The 19,084-nt window shown below is 50.8% G+C and overlaps 1 long non-coding RNA gene across 1 annotated transcript in view; it reads left to right on the top strand.

The window, feature by feature from the left end:
• The first annotated feature begins 2,517 nt into the window (after positions 1–2,517).
• Positions 2,518–19,084, top strand: part of LOC309857390 — a 41,009-nt gene continuing 24,442 nt past the window's right edge. The window contains exon 1 of the long non-coding RNA XR_014307678.1: positions 2,518–2,845. This is a non-coding gene — a long non-coding RNA (uncharacterized lncRNA). The remainder of the gene's footprint in view (positions 2,846–19,084) is intronic.

The following is a 19,084-nucleotide window of genomic DNA, read 5'->3' as shown; positions in this document are numbered from 1 at the left end:
CCATTTTCAAAATTGTTTTGGTATTATAGGTCTTTTTCATTTTCCTATACATTTTAGAATCAGCCTGTCATTTTTAATTTTTTTAAAAAAGTGAACTCTAATTTTTCATTGGTTTGTAGTTTTCTTTTTTAAAAAAGATTTTATTTATTTATTTGACAGACAAAGATCACAAGTAGGCAGAGAGGCAGGCAGAGAAAGAGAGGGGGAAACAGGCTCTCCGCTGAGCAGAGAGCCTGACACGGGGCTTTATTCCAGGACCCTGAGATCATGACCTCAGCCGAAGGCAGAGGCTTAACCCACTGAGCCACCCAGGTGCCCTGGTTTGTAGTTTTCTTGTGATAGTTTTGTTTGGTGTTGATATCTTAGTAATGCAAGCTTATGAAAAAGTTGGAAAGCATTCCATCCTCTTATTTTGAAAGAGTTTATGATTTGTATTATTTCTTATTTAAATGTTTGATACAATTCTCTATGAAGCCATGAGGCTTAGAATTTCCTTGGTGGGAAGGTTTTATGAATTAAATTTCTGTGATAGTTATGGGACTATTTGCTTTCTGCTTCTTGTGTCAGTTTTGGTAATTTGTGTTTTTTAAGGAATTTCCTCATTTAAGTCACCAAAGTTATAATCTTAAAGTTGCTCATAATATTCTTTTATCTTTTTAACATCTGTAAGATCTGTAGTGATGAACCCACTTCAATTCCTGATATTGATAACTTATGTTTTATTTCTTTTTTCTTAATCTTCAAGCTAGAGTCTCACTGATTTTTATTAATTTTTTCAAAAACATAAGCTATTGGTTTCATTGAGTTTCTTTAGTGTATGTCTGTTATCTAGCTCATTGACTTTTGCTCTGTATTATTTCCTTCTTTCTATTTACTTTGGTTTAAATTTAGTCTTCTTTGTAAAAACTTCCTTAGGTGATCAATGATGTGATGGGGCTCCCCAAGACCATCCTCGGTTTCAATGATTTTCTAGGAGAAATTACAGGTCTCAACATATAAGTGATATTCCTTGCTAAGATTTATTATAACAAAAGATACAAAGCATAACTGCAAAGGGAAAAGGCAGATGATGTGACATTTGAAGACAACCAGGCACAAGCTTCTAAAACTCTTGAGTTATGCAGGTTATGACAATGAGTTGTGACAACACGTGTGAAATGTTGTGTACCAGGTGTTGGGGGTGCACCACATAGACACTTTTTGCCTGGCACATACTAATGTTCCAGAACACCAGAAAGAAAGTAGTGCTCAGCATAAACTATATTATTGACTCATACAGCTGATCAGCAAGCCCCTTCTATCAAGGAATGATGAAAACTCCCCTGAAATGTAAGTTCCCAGATGCCAGATGGAGGTCCACCTTATAAACAGGCCCTTTTCTAAGGAGAGCAGTCTTTTTTTAAAAATATTTTATTTATTTATTTGACAGAGATCACAAGTAGACAGAGAGGCAGGCAGAGAGAGAGAGACAGAGGAGGAAGCAGGCTCCCCACCGAGCAGAGAGCCTGATGTGGGGCTTGATCCCAGGACACTGGGATCATGACCTGAGCTGAAGGCAGAAGCTTTAACCCACTAAGCCCCCCAGGTGCTCCTAAGGAGAGCAGTCTTAAGCTGACTCGGTTAAGGCTTCTCTGCACAAATGTTTTCAAAGTATCATTGTATCTAATATAAGCATTTAAAGCTATACATGTCCTTTGAGCACCTTTTGTCTGCATAAAGCAAATGTTGATATATTGTGTTTATATCTTTTCTTTCAGTTCAAAATATTTTTTAATTTCCCTTGTGATTTTGGTTGCCCTATCTTCAACTTTGTGGGTCATTTCACCTGTCATGTCTTATCTGCTATTAATTCATTCCTGTGAAATTTTCCTTTCACAGATCATGTTTTTCAGTTCCCGAAGTTCTGTTGTTTCCTTCTGTATGTGTGTATTTCCATTTGTATTTTCATTATATATATTTTAAACGCTCGAGTATTTTAATAATAACTATGTTAATGTCTTAGTTTGCTAATTCCAGTATTTCTGCTTCTAGCTCTGTTTCTATTGAATTTTTTTCCTCCTTGTTGTAGGTTATGTTTTCCTGCTTTCTTTAAATGTCTAGTAGTTTTTGTTTTGACTCTGAACATCGTGATCTTTCCTTGCAGAGTATTTGGAGTTTGTGATCTACATCAAAGAGTAATAAAGATATGGTTTTGACGGGCAATTAGTTTACTTGCAGATCAAGTTGCTCCTTTTGAGGCTCATTTTCAAGCTTTGTTAAGTCAATCAATAAAGCCGCTCTGCTCTGACTGGTTGGAACTCAAAGTCTCCCAGATCTGTACGAACTCTGCTAGTTGTGAAACTCACAGCTCCCTGGTAGTAATCTTTTCTCTGATAGTTGGTCTTTGCCTGGCCCTATCAAGTTTCACCCTAGACACACACAGCTTATAATTCATTGTAAGACTATGCAGATTTGTAGAGCTTTCTCCACTTAGCTCCCTCCTCTCTGGTACTTTGCCCACAACTTCCAGCAGCCAAGGCCTTCCTGCTCCTGTGCTCCAATCTCTGACTCATCAGCTCAATGAGACGCTGTGCTCCTCTTGGATTCTCTTTCTTTGTTCAGTGATCTGGAACATATTTCCAGCTAGAAAAGCAAGATAATCACGAAGCTTACATTTTCAGTTTCCCTTCTCTCAGGAGTTACTGACCTGTGCTTCTATGTGAAAATAGGTGTTTCTTAGTTTGTTCAATTTTCCTGTTCTTTCCTTTTTTTTTTTTTTTTTAAATGGTGGTAAGGCTCATTGGATTACCGGCTACTCTGTTATGGCTAGAAGTGGACATCACGGACTCCCAAGCCAATGTTCATGGTGAGTGGAAGTTCACCAGGAAGAGGTGTAGAGGAGGACATCTTAGGAGAAGGGGCTGCATAGGGGGAAGCTGTGAGCTTGGAGCAGGTGCAGGGATGGTATCTGTGGTGTGTATGTAGGGAAAGTTATAGGTGAGCAGGGGAATGGGCAGGGATGTATTTGCAAAGGACCTTGAATGGCAGCCTAGGAATTTGTACGTTATCCTGGAAGTCTTGAGGAGGTTATGGCTAATTATGATGATAACTATAATAGCAATAACATGTAACTGATTTATTTTCATGTGCCAGGCAGGAGCTGCTATAAGCTCTTTCCATAGATCATTTCGTTTACTCCTCTAGCCAGCATGAAAAACTATGTGTTATTAGGAATTGCCATATGCCGTGTTTCTCTAAGCACTTGACACAATGATCTCATTTAATCTTCACAATAACACTATGTGGTAGGGACTATAATTATGCCTATTGTACAGATCAGGAAACTGATGCACAGAGGGTAAATGACTTAGGGTCACTCAGAGAATAAGTAGCAATTAGGAGTGATTTTCCTTTTTTCCAAAATACTCTTTTAATGTTATTATAATAATGATCTTACAATGAAAAAAGCTGTCTTTGGGCCATCCAGGTGTCCGTGGTGCTCCACTGCCTGTAGACACTGTGAATGTGAGTGCATGTAGTCGCTGGGCCTGGTGGACATAGCATTTCCTGGCGGTCCAATGATAGTACCTATGATGAGTTTAAATCATGTCCTCTTCCCGTGAAAATACGGATTCTATTCCCTTCCCCTTCAATATGGGCTGGCTATAGCAACTTGCTTCAAATGAATAGAATGTGACAGAAATGATGCCAAGAACTTTATTTTTAAAAAGATTTTATTTATTTATTTATTTGAAAGAGAGAAGAAGAGGTGGGGAGAGGCAGAGGGAGAGGGAGACGGAGATTGCCTGTTGAGCAGGGAGTCAAGGGCTGTAGGAGCATATTTGCCAGACGATGGAGGAGGGAAGGGTGTGCTTGGTAGAGGAACAGCAGTGTGAAGTCCCCTGTGTGAGCCCCCCACATTTCAGAGGAAGGAGCCCAGTGTAAATATGGGGACTGGTTGGATTTGGGGCTGAGGAGGTGGTCCTAGGACAGGTGAGGAGGGTCCGTAAGTCCCATCGATGGGTTTGGCTTTCTATTTGCAGAGTGATATCATTATGATCTATAGTTCTACTGTAGAGAAGAGAAAGAATTGGGTGGTAGTGTGGTAAGTGTCCCAGGGAAGGGATGGCAGTGACCTGGATGAGGGTAATGGGAAGAAGAGACTGACTTAGAGACAGACTTGCCAGGATCTGTTGACTGATTTCATGCGGGGAGGCAGTAGAATGAAATAAGTCTAGATCCCAGATTTAGGACCTGGGCAACTGACCAGATGGTAGTGTCTATGCCTAGAAGAGGAATGAGGCAGGAGTGGGCAGTAGTAGGGAGATGATGCACCAATGTGGGATTTGCTGAGTAAGAGCATCTGCACATCTGGGAAATCCAGCTGGCAGTGGGGTATTCGGGCCTGTGGAGAGAGTCTGGGCTGGACACATGGAGTCATAAGATACGGTTATGGAGGAGAGAGTGAATTAGCAAAGAGCATGGAGGGCTGAGGGCCCAAGACAGAGACCCTTGGTACACCAGGACTTGAAGAGGAGGGTACGAGCGGTACAAGTGACATGGAAGGAAATGTCGTGGAGAAGAAGGTGCAGACCAAGCAGCGTGCTGAGGAGCCCATGGAGAGGGTAACGAAAGGGGAGGCATGCCGCTCAGGGCTCAAGCCAACCCCACTGCAGGGCCAAGCACAGCCATCCCCTGTTGACTTTAGAGGTGTCCCCCTTGGAGGAAGGCGGGCAGCAAAGGGCAGAGCACTGGCTGGTGAGGAGCTGGTGAAAGGGGATTCAGTTTAGATGCTCTTCTCTGTCCTGAAGCTCGGTCGTGCGTGGGGGGCCTGGGTGGGGATGGTGAGGCACGTGGGATCAGGGGAGGATTTTAGATGAGTGAAGCTTTTGTACATTAAGTACTGAGATGAGGCAGCAATAGAGAGGTGTGTCTGGTTATCTATTGCTGAGCAACAAACCACCATAAACCTAATGCCCTAAAACCACAACCCGCTATAGCCTCTCACAATTCTTGGACTGGCCTGGCTCAACTGGCTTACCTGGGGCTGTGGTCACCTGTAGGTTTGACTAGAACACCAAGATGGCTCACTCACACGGTCAGCAGCTGGTGCTGGCCATTGGCTAGGGCTGCCAACTGGAACATCTCGATTCTTCTCCAGGTGGCCTTCCCACCCTGACTGGGCTTTTCACAGTAGAGCAGCTGGATTTCAAGAAAGAGTATTGCAAGTGCTCCAAACCAGAAGCTGCCCATATGTTAAGATCCAGTCTTGGAAGGGACCTGGTTTCACTCCCGCCACATTCTATAGGTCAAGCAAGTGACAGGCCATTCCCAGCTGAAGGGGTAGAGCAAGAGACTCCATCTCTCGATGAGAAGAGCTGCTAAGAATCTGGACAATCTTTCATGTAATATAGGAGGTGAGTGTATAAAAGAAAATTGATGAATCCATCCAGAAAATAGTAGGGCTTGGGACCCATGGCATATATTGTGGGATTGGCTTTAGAGAAAAGAGGGCTTGGGATGGATGTCTAGGAGGGTAGGGTCATCTTACACTTTGTCAAGAAGGTCAGACTAGGTCAACCAACTACCAAGTTTTGGCTTACATCACTCACTTCGGACTTTCCCTTTTCTTTGTGGGCTAGGTAGTGGAGGGAGCCTCTCAAGAGTGATATGTATTGTTGAGGCTAACCTGTGGCCTTTACCAATTCTCTCAATGGCTCTAGGAGGTCAGTTGCAGTCAGTGTTGTGATGTCCACCTTATGGGTGAAGCCCCAGGAGCTCAGTGAACTCTGTCTCTGAGTCTGTGTGAATGGGGTGATTGTCTGCACATAAAAGATATTTGCTCTTCTATCTGAGGAACATGTAGATGTCACAACTCCTTGGAAGAGGGAACCCATAATGGACATGGAGGTCTTTGCAACCCAGGAGAGGGGATGAGGGATTGGGGGCATCAGCTCAGGCCCTGGCAAGCTAGAGGGGGTTGAGGAAGGGATGAAGGCTGGGACTGTGAAGTCCGAACCCCTCAGAATGAGAGGCCAAGGAGGAAGGAAGGAAGGGGTCTTGGCTGCTGAAACCATGGGCGGGTGACCACCATTTCCGCCACCCTAATCATGCACTTGTGATATTAATAAAAGTAATTTATGTCATGTGACTGCTTTTTAACTAGCTGCTTTCAAGCCTTAAGACCGGGATTATAAAAGGCATGCATTTATAAATTATTAGCCCAGAGCTCATAAGCACATATACTTTGGGGAACACTTTGGTAGCACTTTAAATTAATTTATTGTCATTCATTCCAGCTGTCTGTGATGTAAACCTTCAGCTATAAATTTGTACCATCATCTGACACACCATTAACTAAGGTGCTACCCGAGCCAGAGCAGATAATAAAACATTCGAATACCAATTCTGTAGGGATGTATGTCTCCCTTCTCCTTCTTTTCCTCTCCTGTCCTCTCTCCTTCCCCTTCCCTTCCCCTCCCCTTTCCTCTCCTTCCCTTCTCTTCCCCTCCCTTCCTTGCTCCTCTCCTCCCCTATTAATGACAAGCAACATGGAGAGAAGGCAGGTAAAGGAACCTGTTGGCAAAGGAACCAACGGCAGGTAAGACCCCCCTCACCCCAAGACCCTCCGTGGAGCTCGTGGGGTTTCATCCCACTGGGAAGATGGGACACCAGAGATCCAGAGAAGGTATGGGTTTGCCCAAGGCAAACAGTCAGCAGAGACCACGACCTCCACCTTACCTCAGTGCCTCCTTGGTAGGCAGGCTGAGTCTATGCTCCTGAGAACTTTGGCCTGGGCAAGAGTGAGCCCTAGAATCCAGAAGAAAGCTAGGAGCAGGGAATAAGATTCCACTGAGAGGACTTTCTGGTGGGGTCAGCAGAGCAGAATTCAGGAATGCTGGGCAAAGAGAAGGAAAGAACAGAGGAGGATTCATCCCACCATCACTACCTTCAGACGTCAGAAAGGCAGAGAGTGGCTTGTTTTGGGGGGCCCAGGGGGACTGAGCTGGCACATTGGAAAGCCATCCCAGGGGAAGAGTTTGGATCCCATGAGGGGGGGTTTAGTAATGGTGAGAGCTGACTGAGACTGAAGAGAGTTCCCTGTCACCAAAGGAACGCACCTGGAGGGGGTATGGAACAGTGGATTAGTTCCTATTGCTGCTGTAACAAATGACCACAAGAGTCATGGCTAGTGACCCAGATCTATTATCTTATTGTTATGGAGGTCAGAATTCCCAAAATGGGTCTCACTGGGCTAGCATTCATGTGTTAGAGGGACTGCATTCCCTTTGGAGATTCTAGGGGAGAATCCAATTCTTTGCTTTTCCAGCTTCTAGAGGTCGCCTGCTTTCCTGGACTCACAGCCCCTTTCCTCCCTCTTCAAAGCCAGTAATAGGGGGTATAGCTCAGTGGTAGAGCATTTGACTGCAAAGCCAGTAATGACCTGCTGGGTCCCCCTCTGGCTGCCACTGCCCCGCCTCTCTCTTCTGCCTCCCGCTTCCATTATGCGCGCCCTTCCTCGCTCGGGACCCCATCAGGCCCACCTGCAGCGGCCCGCAGCATCCCCCGTTCTCCAGGTTAGCTGACTCACAACCTCAGTTCCATCTGTGGCCTTCACTCCCCACTCTGGATAACCTCATATTCTCCTCGCTTCTGGGGACTAAGATGTGGGGTAGTGTTCTGGCTACCACACACGGGGAGCAAGGCTTCTGATTTTTCTGATCTGGAACCACTTTTCACTTAAGCAAGAGATGGTACAAGGAAGAAGAAAAAGAAGGAGGAAGAGGCAGCAGGAAAAGAGGTGGAAGAAAGAGGGGAGGAAAATTCAATGACATCCCTCATTGACTGGCTTGAGCCCCACACTCTATATAATAAAACATTATTATAATAGAATAGAATAGAATAGCCAAGCATTAGACTTGAACTCAAACCCCAGCCCTGTTGCAGACCAGCTGTGCGACCAGAAACCAGTCTGCTGTGTGCTCTCACTGGCTTCGGTTTCTCCTTTGGTAAGATGAGGCCCCTCTGGCCCTGGCCTTTGGTAGTTTTCCAGCTCATCGGTCTGGAGTGGGCCATGTGGAGAGAGGCCATGGTCATGGTCATGGAGGCAGCACCTTGCCCAGGGGCCAGCTGCTCCTTGCTGCTCTTTGAAGGGAGGACTGTGGAGCCCAGTCGTGGCTGGACTCTAGAGGCTCTGGACCCTTGCCCCGACTTCAAGGTCCTTGAGTTTGCCCTGTTTTACCCGAGTTAAGAGTAGGCACCTGCCCCCCATGCCCATCAGCAATTCGGTCCTCTTGCCCTCATCCCTGAAAGCCCCAGCCATCCCGGGGATCTGGTCTGAGAGAATTTTGTGGTGCCCTAGAAGGAGCCTAGCAAGAGCCTGTGTGCTCTCCGTTGACAATGGTGACATATTTCTCTTGCATATGCTAGGGTAGGGGCTGGATCTTTCTAAAGTCCATCTGGCACCTCCCTCATTTGTCTCAAGTCACCCGGATGATGACGTCCTTCACTTAGATAATAGGCGTACTTACCTACCAGGGCTTTGGACCAGGCGGAGTGACTGTCACTCTCAAGTGCTTGGCAGTGCAGTGTCGAGTACGTAACAGGAACTGAGTGGTGGGTGGTGGCATTCCTATCAGTGCCGTCCCCAGGCATGCCACGCTTATCCGTTCTCAAGTATGCCTTCCCTGCTGACGTCAGCCAGAGACCCCCCTGGCCCAAAATAACTGTTCGCCTGATCTCTGTGGCTTCTTCTTATGTGACCAAGCCTTTGGGGTTGATGGGACTGTCTTCCTATCTGCCTAGTTGTCCTGGAGTGGGCCCTCAGAGGCTGTAGAGACCATGATGGTCCCAAGGCAGGGTGTATGTCTGATCGGCTTCTACAGCCCCAGGAGTTACCCCAGCCTAGTACCCAGGAGGCCCTAGGCCAGGTGTTGGAACGAGGGATGCCTGAACGAATGAATGTTCAGTTGGGAGTTAGCTCGATCAGCAAGCATCCCTTGGCTTTGCTTCTGTGCCAGGACCCAGGGCAGTTGGGCTCCCTCCTTCCCTCTAGGGTAGCTTTGAACTATGTGGGCTACCATGGTGAGTGGGTGGATCACTGAGAGCAGAGGGAGGAGGCTTGTGCTGGGAACGGAGGTGTCCGTGGTTCCTGAATCCTCAGCACCCACTCTTTGCTCATACTCCCGCCCCTGCTTATCTCTGGCCAGACCTTGAAGAAGCAAGAACCAGTTCTATTAATCAATTATCTGCTGTGTGCACTGAGAACAGAACTTCCTGGCCATATAAAGCCCAGGGGAGGGGCAGGGGACCAGGACACACACAGGGGGCACGAGTGGAGGCCAGCCGCGGTCTGGATGGACACCATGGTGGGCACACAGCACAACGGGTGTGCACATCCACACTTTCATCCTGAGTGTAAATCTATGGGCACACCCATCGCCTTTCTCATGCATACACACAGCCCCACAGGCTCACGAGGCCCTCCTACACCTCTCATGTATGTGAACCCAAGCCATGCCTGGGTCTTCCCATAGCAAGTTCCCCCTGCCCCCCTGACTTCCCACACCCAACAGCCACACACGTCCTACTAGACACAGACACACCCTCTCCTAACATCTGCTCAGAGAGCTTCCACACGCTCCCACATGCCCTGCTTACCTCTTGACAATCACATGCCTTGACAATCACACACACCTTCACATACCTTCCATACGCACACGTGTGTACACACATATCCTCCACATGCACGTCCTGCTGGGGCCCATGCCTGCTGGGGCTCCTTCTGGGTTCTCCAAGTTGGAAAGTGGTGCCGCGACAGACTGGCCTTATGGGGTTTCTGAGGACAGGTGGCTTGTTTTCTGGATTTGGTTGGCTTGGTCTGAATTTTTGGCTCCACAATCAGGAGACCTGGATTTGAGTCAGAAGTCTAAATTCACGAAGCGTGTGGGACCCTGGGGGAGTCCCTTTCCTGATCTAGACCTCAGTGTCCTCACCCAGGAGAAAAGAATAATGTCAGCCCCAGTGGGTTTTGCAAGATGCAGTCAAATGCTTTCATGGCAGTGAAGATGTTTTGGGAAAACGTCAGTTTGTATCTTTATTGTTGTGGTTCCCGCCAGCAGGGTCATTGATCAGCCAGGGGCCTATGTTGCCGGGAAGCCCCCGCTGGCGTGCTTGTGATCAGGAAAACCCGGGCTGATTCTGGTAACCTTGAGGGTTTTACCCCCACCCCACCCCTGACAGCCCCCTACTCCGGATCACTCACACTCTGCCGGGATCCAGCTCCTCATCCCTGGGCTGCCCCGAGGTTTGCCAGCCCCGCCCTCAGCCTGCTCCTGGCCGCCTCCTGCCTCCCCTACCCAAGCTTTTCCCCTGCCCAGTCATTGCCAAGTGCCAGTGGTAGCAGCATGAGGGCGACATCAGTGAACCCAGGGTTCCAGAAACCCTGAGGAGTCCCGGTCCAGGGAGGCTTGGCAGGGTGGTGGGGCCGAGGCAGGGGACAGTGGTGTGAGTGTGGGTATGGTGTGTGGGTGCGTGTGGGTGTGTGGGGATGTGTGTGCCTATGGGTGTCGGGGAATGTGACTGTGGCGTGTCCGTGTGGGGCGTGGGAGCGTTGGTGGGTGTCAGAGAGTGTGAGTGTGTGTGTGTGTGTGGTGATGTAGGCTGCGTGGCCATGGAAATGGGGGGTGTATGAGGGTGTGTGCGTGGGTCTCTGCTGTCTGGGAGTAGCTCTGGGTGTGTGCGTAGATGTCCATTTTGGTGTCTGACTGTGGCAATGCCATATGTATGTGTGTGGGGGTGTGTGTGAGACTATTTGTATAGGTTGTGGGTAGTGCCCTGGGGGTGCCTGGGAATGTGTGTGTGGCTGTGTGTGCCTCGTCTGGGTGGGGGCGTGTGTGTTTGTGTCAGTCTGGGTGGGAGCGTTTGGATTGTGTGTGGCAGGTCCGCCTGTCCGGGTGGGAGTGTGGGTGTCCGGGAGGCTGGCTGTGGTGTGGGTGTGGGTTTCTTTGTTGGGCATGTGAGTGTGAGTGTGGCGTGTGGTGTGAGAGTGCGGGGGGTGGTGGTGTGAGGCGGGGAGAGGCTTTCTGGGCAGGTGGGGGGGCAGGTGGGGGGAGGCAGGCAGGCAGGCGGCCAGGGCTCTTCCCCCGCTTCCCCCGCACAGTGGCTGGGCTGACAGCCGGGCGGAGAAGAAAACTAGACGTCAGGGAAATCAGTCAGAGACAAATCGATTCCCTTTAGAGGTGAGAAAAAGCAGATGCTGCGGCTGCTGGTGGCCTGTTAGGCTCGGAGCCACATCCCTCCCCAGTCTGAGCCGCCCTCCCCCATTCCTCACGCTGCCAACCCCCCCCCCCCAATCCACCGCCTTTGTTTGGGGCCCTGCTGTGGGCCTGCTGCCTAGGCTGCTTCGCCATCCCCTCCGCGGCAGGCCAGGGGCGCTTTTTGGAGCCCATGCTGGGCACAAGTGGCTGTGTATGTGTGTGCACGTGTGTATGCAGGTGTTGGGGGGGGCACACGTCATCTGATGACAGAGCCCCCTCAGGGACTTCAGACACGGTGGGTTACCACCTTGGCTGAGGACACCCAGGGAGCCAGAGGCATCTCTGGACCACGACTCAGGCCTCCTGGGTGCTGACCAAGGGCAGCTCTCTACACCCCACCCCCGCCCCAAGGGCACTTTCTTCCCTGTGTAGCCTGTTCAGGGATCTGCAAGAGGAGCTGTCCCTGGATGGTGCTGGCCCCGCGTCCTTTCTCCCACGAGCTCACCAGGCTGGGCCCCAGCAGCAGCGCTCCTTCCTATGGCCTCGAGAGGAAGTTCTGCCCCAAGATCCCGCTCTCTGCCAAGCTGGCCCAGATCAGCTACAGACTCAAGTTGGGGGCCAAAGATCAGCCTTTTGGCCTTGGCCCCATGGCAGGGTGTCCGGGGGTGGGGTGTCCCTGCACCCGGGAGCTCAGCCTCAGCTGCCAGCAGAGCGACGGCTTCGGGGTGGGGCCCTGAACCCCCCTGCCTGGGTCTTGCTAATACTTCAGCTGTAGGGTGGTCATCCACTCCAGGCTCTCCTTTCTGCTCCCCTCTGTCCATTGGGTCACAACAGCCAAAGCGAACCTGGAAACCAGGGTGGAGCAGGAGCGGGGACTCTTCTGGGTACAGGGCTCTGGTTCCCCATCACTTCAGGCTCTGCAGGCCTATGCTCAGCAGAGCTACCGTGCCCAGCTCCTGCTGGCCCTCGGTGTGACCGTGAGCAAGGCACAGTGGGCTTGCCTTCAGGGAACCTCGCATCTAGCTGGGACAGACAGGCTTCCGTGGGCACAGATGCCTACTACCTGAACGTGAAATTGCGTTTGGAGTTGCTCGGTGGAACAGAGGGAGGGAGAAGTGACTGTTGTCGGAGCTCAGTTTCTGGGCTGCCGCACCAGCAGACATTCCCCTTCCACACCCTCCCCACTCCCGCAAAGACTCCTAAGACGATGCTCTCTGTTCCCTACTCTCAGGCATGTCCTGGCCCAGGTTTATTTGCCCGGGCCCTCTGTGGCCATCTCCAGTCACGCTCTGGAGTCCAGAACCTGTATTGAGAGGCCTGTGTTCCCAGCACTGGCCTTCCCAGTTGTGGCTATGTGTCTTGAGACAGGCACTAAACCTCTCTGAGTCTTGTTTCCTCCCTGGCTAAGGGAATGAGGAGGCAGGGCCCCCTGGGTGGGTGGCAGGTACAAGAGCTGCTCAGGGGAACAGCTGTGTTTTTGTGATGGGTGATCGGGGAGATGGCTCATGGGGCTCCGCGCCTGCCCTAGATTCTCGGTGGCCAGCCAGATGGGAGAGGACAAAGATCGATCCACAAACATTGATTGAACCAATTTGGGGCCAAGCCCTGCTGTGGGCAGACAACAGCTGGCATAGCGCCTGGTCCACGAGACGTGTCCCAAAAGTAACTGTTGAGAGAGGGAAGGGGTGGTGATGTGAGTATGCACGGGGCTGGCGGGCCTCTGGCCCCCAGGGAGCTTACCATCTCCCCGGGACCCCGACGTGGGTTCTGACTCTGGGTCCGCCTCTGACTGTTCCTGACTTTCTTGTGTGTCCCTCAGTCACACTGGGAGCTCTGTGACCTTGAAGACCATTTCCTGCTGGGATATTAATACAACCACTAATAATAACGGTGGCCGTCGAGGCAGGAGCTAGCAGACTAATATTAGCTGCACCTGTTGAGTGTCTAGCACGTGCCAGGCCCTCTGCATATGTTCTGTCATCGGCTCCCTGGAGCCCTCCCCTGCTCCGTGAGCTGGCTGCGTCTCCATGTTGACAGCCAGGGGATCCTCAGGGTCCCGGAGCTGTAACAGAACTCGGCTATTTTGGTTGAGCTCGGAGGACGGCAGAGACCAGAGGTACTCAGCTGACCTTAAGTAAGGGAGGGCTGAGTGAGAAGGGGAACCTTGCAGGCACCTGGGGGAGCCAGCCCTTGCGCCACAGGCAGGGCAGGACTGTGGGATGTGCTGTGAGGGCTGGGAGCAGGAGCCCTCCCTGCCTCTACCCAGCATCCAGAAGTCCCGGGAGCTGCAGCTCAGCCTCCCCCCAGTGGGTTTCCTTCTTATCTCTGTGCTTCTTACTTTTGGTTCCAGGTAAACACCCGAGTTCTCTTCTTCCCCTCTGCATAGCCATTCTGGACCGTAGCCCCTGCTCTTCATAGACGCGGCTGCCATCCCACTGACTCTCCTCTCAGATTCTCTCTGGATTCCCTTTCTGGCTCTCCCCTGCCCCATTTTCTTCCTACTTTCCAATTCAGGGTCTGCGGCCCCGGTCCTCTCTCGGCCCCTGTCCCGTCCCCCGTCCCGTCCCCTGCCTCCATCTGCCTTTGGCTCTGCTCCCTGATGGTCAGACCCCACCCCTTGTCTGTTCAGCTGCGGGGAAGGGGTCATTTCTCTTCAACCTGCAGTTCTCAAACTTGGCCTCGGGGCCCTATTACACTATTAAAAATTATTGGAGACTTGAAAGGGCTTTTGTTTATGTGGTTATACCTACTGATACTTACCATATTAGAAATTAAAGCCGAGAAATCATAAAATATTCTTGAAGAATGAGAACAAACCACGGCATATGAACATAATACATTTTCATGAAAAATAACTATTTTTCTAAAATGAAAGAAAAAAAATCACTTCACATTTTTGCAGATCTCTTTAATGACTCACCTAAGAGAAGACAGCTGGGTTCTCATGTCTGGTTTTGGATTTAATTTGTTGATGCCTCTGGAAAACTTCTCTGTACATTTGTTTGCCAAAGAAAGAGAGCATATAGGGCAAACAAAGCCTTCTAACTTTGCAGAGCCTCAGGAAGAACGGGTGTCTCAGATTGTCCCTGATGTGGGCCTTGCAGGGACTGCTGTCAGCCGGACTCCCCCATCAGCCTGACAGATGCTATATGATCCCAGCAGTTGGCCGAAGGCAGGACACCAGGTTCAAGAGCCCAGTGGTTCTTGGAGACGGAGCTGGATCCATGGAACCTGGGAAAGCCAGTGGGGCTTCCGGTAGCTTCCTGAGGACACAGGAGGTGAATGGAACCACAACAGATGGGCGTATTTAGAGAGGCAGAGGGGAGAGAGAGAATCTTCCAGGCCGTGGGAAACAACCGGGCACATCTTCAAAGTGGGAAGGCGGGGCACGGGGCCAAGGCCGGCTGAGACCTTTAGGGCCCCAAGCACTCAAAAGATCACGGTGCTCGCTCGCACCCTGCATGGTAACTCAGAATAAAGTTTATTTTCCATAGCGACGCTAAGCTTCCTGTGTGTTGGAAGTTGAAATAGCCTGCTTCTACTTTCTGGATTGCAAAACTGCGGGTAAGGGCACAGAAGCAGAACTTGCCTCCTTTTCCTGAGGCCGTGCTGTGTTAGTGCCCGCCGTGTGCGCGTGCTCTGCCTTGTGAGTCACGGATGGGCCTCTGGGGTGAATGGTGAGTGGGATGGGGGGGAGGGGGCACTGAAAAGGACCCGCCAGTGTTTCTAGAACACCAGAGGATTCAGGGTACCTACTGTTCCTAAGAGGTCGAAGCCCCTCTGGCCAGGAATGGCTCTCCCAGGCTGGGGGTGGGGGCAGTTGTACAAGCTTCGGCCCAGCCCCAAATCCCCAGATCTGGGGCTGGGTGGGAACAGTCATCTCCCATGGCCTTAGGATTTTCCACTTCCCTCTGGGGTGGTGGACTTCAGAGGGTGGTGGTGATGCGTCCCGGGGAGGGTACGACCCCCACCCCAGCAGAGAGCTAGAGGGTGTAGGGCAGAGGTCTCAGGGCTGCATGATGGTTTATGGATCCCCTGACTGTCTGCACTCCAGCTCTGCCGCCTACTCTGTGCCTTAGTTTCCACGTCTGTAAGGCAGGGGATAAGGACGGCCAGCTCCCATTCCCAAGCCGCCTGGAGCGAAGCCACAGGGAGGAATGGAACATCTGGTACAAAGAATCGGTCCAGCTCCGCGAGACATGAGCTTCATTCCTCTTTTGTTCGGTGCCATAGCTCAGATCCGGGTTTGCAGGAATTGCTCAATAAACATCTGTTGAACGAAAGAATTAATAAGCGAACACATCGGTGGCTCAGGTAATACCAGTTCTCTCCTTAGACAAGGCCAAGTCCAATCACCTCAGGCAGAGGAACTCATACCCAGAGAAGGAAAGGGCCTTGTTTAAGGCCACGCAGCCAGTTAGTGCCTGAGCTGAGTCCTGAGCTCTGCCTTGGCGGCCATCAGCCCACGGGATCCTCAGTGAGGAGGGGGTCTGGGGAGGAAGCCTCCCTACCCCACGTGTATATACGTGCATGTGTGTGCAGGCATGCGTGTGTGTGCGTGTGTGCGTGTCTGGGAGGCCAGGAGGCTAGAGTCCCTTCTTTCCAGGGCTTCCCCCTCCTGCAGAAAGGCCTGTCGTGGGGTCTATGTGGCCTCTGAGCACCTCATCTATTTATTGGGGTTTCTGTGCCTGTTGAATCTCTACAGGGAGGTGTGATCTTCTGGTCCTAATGAAGCCATCACAGGTCGTAAGAGAGCCCAGAGTGGGAGTCGGGAAAGGAGATTTAAGGAGGTGGGAGGCGAGAGGTGGGGTTGGTCATGTCTCCCCTGGCATCCCAGGGCTGGGAGGGGCCCCTTCCTTCTCCTGCCTGCCAAAGCCCCCAGGGCCAGATGACTGCATCTTGGCCACGGGCCTATTTTCTGATAGGTGTTGTAAGTCAGCTGCTCTGCTTGGTTCCAGAGCTTCTCAACGTGTGGCCAGTGGAGCAGCAGCAACAGCGACCTAGAGCTGGTTAGAAACGCAGACTCCAGGCACCGCCCCCCCCCCCCGACCCCGCACTGCCACCGAGGCCAGCAGTGTCAAAATCTCTATTGGCGGCCCCCAGGAATCTGCATTCTACGAGCCCTCTCCCAATGCTCATAAATTTTAGAAATCACTGCTTATACAATTTCTTAGCCAAAATATGACATCCAGTAGGGCTGTTATTAAAAGGGAATGGGCGTTTCCTGGCTAGACCTTGAGCCTTGTTTATTTCTGTCTTTTGTTATTGAGGTATCACTGACATACAGTGTTCTATTAGTTTTAGGGGTACAACATAATGATTCAATATTTGTATATATTACAAAATGATCACCAGGATAAGCCTAGGTACCATCTGTCACCATACACAATCACAGATTTTTTAGTCTTTTTTTTTCTTGTGATGACAACTTTTAAGATCTACTCTCTAAGCAACTTCTAAATGTCAATACGGTATTATTAGCTATAGTCACTGCACTGTATATGACACCTCTAGGACTTCTTTACTTTACAGCTGGAAGCTTGTACCTTTTAATCCTCCTCACCCTCCCCTACCACACTGGCAACCACTGGTTTGTTCTTTGTATCTGTGAGCTTGGTTTTGTTTTTTTAGATTCCATATTTAAGTGAGATCATACAGCATTTGTCTTTGATTTATTTCACTTAGTATACTACCTTCTGGGTCTGTCCACGTCGCTGCAAATGGAAAGATCTCATTCTTTTTTATAGTTGAGTAATAGTCCATCCAATGAGGGACACTTAGGTTGTTTCCATGTCTTGGCTACAGTAAATGAGGCTGAGTGCACTGAGGTTCATGGGCCAAATATCTCTTCAAATTAGTGTTTTTGTTTCAAAACTTGTTTAAACTGTTCAGTTGTCCATCCATCCACCCAACGGTCCGTCCTCTCATTCTTCAGTCAGTAGCCATTCAGCTGCACTAGCAGAAATGGGAATGTTTGCCCCCTACTAGTCCTCTCTAGCGTGCCATGAGGCTCTGCATGTGGCTGAGGAGATGGTCTTCTGCCTCCTTGGTTCTCCAGGCATGCTACTGGTTCTGCAGGGAGTCACTTGCTTTAGTCTGAGCGCATCTCTGGCCTCTAAGCCTTGAGAAGCCACCCTAATCTAGAGGGGGAGTGTAGGAGTATTCCCATTTCACAGATGAGAAACTGAGGCTCAAGGAGGTACAGGGACTTGAGCCAGCTTGTAGAACCTGAAAATGGTAGAGTCAGGATTTGAACCTGGTTCCTCCTGCCCCCAGAGACTGTTCCCCTCTTTCTTCTGTCCTTTATTGCTTTGTTCTCTATGGGCCTGAGGATTGATGCTAGTTGAAGGGCTGGCTTCAACCTGATTTGGGACTTGCTTCTAACCTCCTGTCCTATCTGGGGGTGAGCATGCTGTCTGTGAGGTAATGAGGTTCCTGTTGCTGGAGCTATACAAGCGGAGACTGGGAAATCCTGTGGCCATGGTGGTGGTTCCATGTGTTGTGTGTGTGTGTGTGTGTGTGTGCATGCACGCATGTGTGAGAGAGAGAAAGAGACCAGGTGGCTTTGAGGGCCTTCTGCCTGCCTAGGTGGGCCTGCTTGGGCCTGCTCCCGGGTCAGTGCCCTCACGGATGGAGGCCTACAGCCAGCTGCTCATTATCTGTGGCTCCTCTGAGGGTACCCTGCCAGCTCCCAAACAGGAAACATGTCCAGAAAGCTGTAATTAGAGCCAGGAGCCACAGGCCCAAGAGGTGCCCGGTGCAGCTTCAAGTGCAGACATGCTGCTTTGGTTAAGTCCCTGGGAGAGAACCCAGTGAGTCAGGCCCTTAGATCCTCTCCTCGCATGTGGCACCCCCGCCCCACCCCATTCTCCCTGGAAGGAAACCAGTATTCTAGGAGCCTACTGGGTGTCGGCGTTTCCCATATGTTCTTTCTTCTGGAAGAGAGGAAACATCCACTGTCATGCAGGAGAGGAGCCCAGAGCCCCAGAGATGTCGTACGACTCACTCAAGGTCATCCTGCCACAGCAGAGATGACAATGGAAGTCCTGCTTTTGCAAGTGCCTGGCTCAACCACTTGATCATTCTAGGGGACAGTCTGGGTCAAAGGTGGGGTGCAAGAGGTCAAGGGCACAGTTGGAGGAGGCCTCTGTGGCCCTCACTGGGTCCTGCATCTGCCCTGACTGACCATGACTTCCTTCGGCCTCTGTGAAGCTGTCATGGAGGCTGGGTCCCCACTGTGTTCCCCTAAAGACTGCTGGGTCACCGTGACAATTGTGGTGGTTTCAAAGACTTTAACACTCTTCCTGTTGAGAAATGGAGTGTTCCCAATCCTTTAATCTGGACAGGGTTGTGACCACTTCACCCACAGAGAATGTCAGAAGTGATGCTAAGTCAGTAAAGACCAGGCAACTTCCTTTTTGTTGGCTGGAATACTAGCACTTGGATCCCTGAAGCACCATGTAGGAGGCAAGAAGAACCGCTAGCCTGGGCCACCATGTTGTGAGGAAGCCAGTGCCACGTGGGGAGGCCACGTCTGGACTCTGGTCTGTGCTGAGCCCCGCCATCTGACCTCCCAGCTGTTGGAGGGTTCCTAGCAGAGGCTCCAGATATTGTGGAGCAGGGACAAACCATCCCTGATATGCTCTGTCTGAACCCTGGGCCCACAGAAACTGGAAGCCAGGTAAGGCTGTTTTATGTCACTAAGCCATGAGGTGATTTGCTGTGCTGCGGTAGACAGGCCAGGACACACCACGTGGTCATCTCAGGGGCCCCGCCTCGAGCATCTCTCCCCCACAGTGCCTGGGTAGTGGGCCGGGTGCATGCTCTCCATGCCAGGCATGGCTCCA

This window comes from Mustela nivalis (genome assembly GCF_964662115.1).
Source record: "Mustela nivalis genome assembly, chromosome: 2".
In the NCBI taxonomy this organism is placed as follows: Eukaryota; Metazoa; Chordata; class Mammalia; order Carnivora; family Mustelidae; genus Mustela; species Mustela nivalis.
Note: the sequence above shows the minus strand (reverse complement) of the source record. Positions and strands in the feature narration are given on the sequence as shown.